Below are 2,687 nucleotides of genomic sequence, written 5' to 3'. Positions count from 1 at the left end.
AATAATTAATAATAATTAATAATAATAATAATAATAATAATAATAATAATAATAATAATAATAATAATAATAATAATAATAATAATAATAATCCAGTCTCAGAGGTTTGCATTTCCTCTCCACAGGACTCTGCTCCACTCCCAGCTCTCCTGCTCTGTCCCTCTGCCCCACAGTCAGACCTGCACCAGTCCTGGGGTGGCTGCAGGGGATGTGTGGTTCACCCTGGGTGGTGGTTGGGTTGGTTTTTTTTAAACAAACCCTGCATTTTAGAGGAGAAATGTTGAGTTGGCTGCAGCAGAGCAAGCTCACCCCTGGGAACTGTGAAGGTGGGAAGATCCCCCTGTGCCTACAGGCCCTCCTAGCAAGGCCAACTGTGCTTCTCCTCCCATACACACCTGGAAATGAAGGTGTCACACACCCCCTTTGGGGCTGGAAACACCATGGGGAGTTCCTCAGCCCCCCTCCCTGCAGGAAGACCCAGGGAGGAGGGTGCTGTGCAGCCCAGCCACAAGACAACAAGCCTGTTTGGTTTTTTTTTTTGTTTCACCCCCTCAAATACCTGTTTCCTGAGCAGGATTTGGTTCTGGCCCCTGGATTTCCAGCTCTGAGCATCGTTCAGCAACCCCACATGTTCTGCCTCCCTGTGCCATGTGTGTGTGTGTCCCCCCCAGGCAGGGCAAGGTCAGGGAGCAGCATCACCCCCCCACACACACATCTACCCATCCCACCCGGGAAAAAAAGCCTGTCAAGCCCCAGCTGCAGCCCTGGGGTGGCCCCCGGGAGGGTCTCGGTGGCCCCTGGGGGAAGGAGCCTGCCAGGACATCCCGGCCAGCCCCGAGTGGATTAACATGCCAAGAGCAAACATGAGGCCGCCGCTAAACCCCCGAGGCCAGGGGATCGGATCACCACTTCCCATGTTTATTTTAAGGAGGAAGCTCACAGATCCCTGAGGCACCCGGGTCCCAGCACCTAAAGGCCTGGAAGGGCACTCTGGGTGGCTGGAATGGGCACTTGGGGTGGGCACTTTGGGTGGCTGGAATGGGCACTTGGGGTGGGCACTTTGGGTGGCTGGAATGGGCACTTGGGGTGGGCACTTTGGGTGGCTGGAATGGGCACTTGGGGTGGGCACTTTGGGTGGCTGGAATGGGCACTTGGGGTGGGCACTTTGGGTGGCTGGAATGGGCACTTGGGGTGGGCACTTTGGGTGGCTGGAATGGGCACTTGGGGTGGGCACTTTGGGTGGCTGGAATGGGCACTTGGGGTGGGCACTTTGGGTGGCTGGAATGGGCACTTGGGGTGGGCACTTTGGGTGGCTGGAATGGGCACTTGGGGTGGGCACTTTGGGTGGCTGGAATGGGCACTTGGGGTGGGCACTTTGGGTGGCTGGAATGGGCACTTGGGGTGGGCACTTTGGGTGGCTGGAATGGGCACTTGGGGTGGGCACTTTGGGTGGCTGGAATGGGCACTTGGGGTGGGCACTTTGGGTGGCTGGAATGGGCACTTGGGGTGGGCACTTTGGGTGGCTGGAATGGGCACTTGGGGTGGGCACTTTGGGTGGCTGGAATGGGCACTTGGGGTGGGCACTTTGGGTGGCTGGAATGGGCACTTGGGGTGGGCACTTTGGGTGGCTGGAATGGGCACTTGGGGTGGGCACTTTGGGTGGCTGGAATGGGCACTTGGGGTGGGCACTTTGGGTGGCTGGAATGGGCACTTGGGGTGGGCACTTTGGGTGGCTGGAATGGGCCACCCCTCCTGACCTCACCTGACCCAGTGGGAGCAACTGGGGGAGGGCTTGTACAACCCCACAGCAACCAGGCATCTCCCCTCCCCAGCACCCTCCCTGCCCCACAGGGGCACCTCAAAACCCTCAAAGCCCTCAGGGGGGGGTGCTGGCCGTGCTGGGTGGAAGACACACTCCTGGTTAGCGGGGTGCCCAGCTCCCCAGTCAAGGCCAGAGGTGGGGTGTCCCTGCCAAAAGCCAACTCCTTCCCCACGGGGGGATGGCTCCTTGGCCCAGACCCACCCCCTGCCCCCAGCCAGAGCAGGCTCCACTCCCAGGTGTGAAGCTGCTGCTGCTGCCTTTCCAGAGAGGAAAACCTTGGATTAAAGAGGAAGGAACTTCCCACAGTTCAGGTGCTTGCCAAGACAGCTGGTGGCCTCCAAAGGCTGCACACACCTCACGAGGTACAAACCCTCTGTGGGACAGGGTACAGGGGGGGGGACACAGTTCAGGCACCCCCTCCAAACTCACATATCCTGAAACAGCATTCCCATCCATCCATCCAGTAACCCTCTCCTGGCCGTGCACCCCTCAGCCCCCCCAGCAGGGCTCCAGGCCCCCCCAGCATCCCAACCCACCCTGTTCTGCACAGGCTCAGGGCACAGAGCAGGTCCCAAATGACCTGGTCAGACGAGGCCATTGCTCCCTGGGCACACCGCGGGTGCTGCCAGGGTCACCTCAGGCTCTTGTTTTCATCCCTGCCTGCCATTTCCTTCCCCTCTAACAGGTTATCCCAGCAGCGCCGACCCGAGGGCTGAGCCGTGAGTTAGCACAGCTCCCTCTCCAGGGAACGTCAGGGCTCTTAGTGCTATTTTTAACCTGAACGCATCCCAGCCCTGCTGCGCTGGGAGGATGGAAACGCAGAAGGGGAAGGATGGAAAAGTTACGCGGGGAAAGGGTGGGAAAG

The sequence above is a fragment of the Chaetura pelagica genome, unplaced genomic scaffold, assembly GCF_000747805.2.
Source record: "Chaetura pelagica isolate M959 unplaced genomic scaffold, ChaPel_1.0 scaffold1077, whole genome shotgun sequence".
In the NCBI taxonomy this organism is placed as follows: Eukaryota; Metazoa; Chordata; class Aves; order Apodiformes; family Apodidae; genus Chaetura; species Chaetura pelagica.
Note: the sequence above shows the minus strand (reverse complement) of the source record.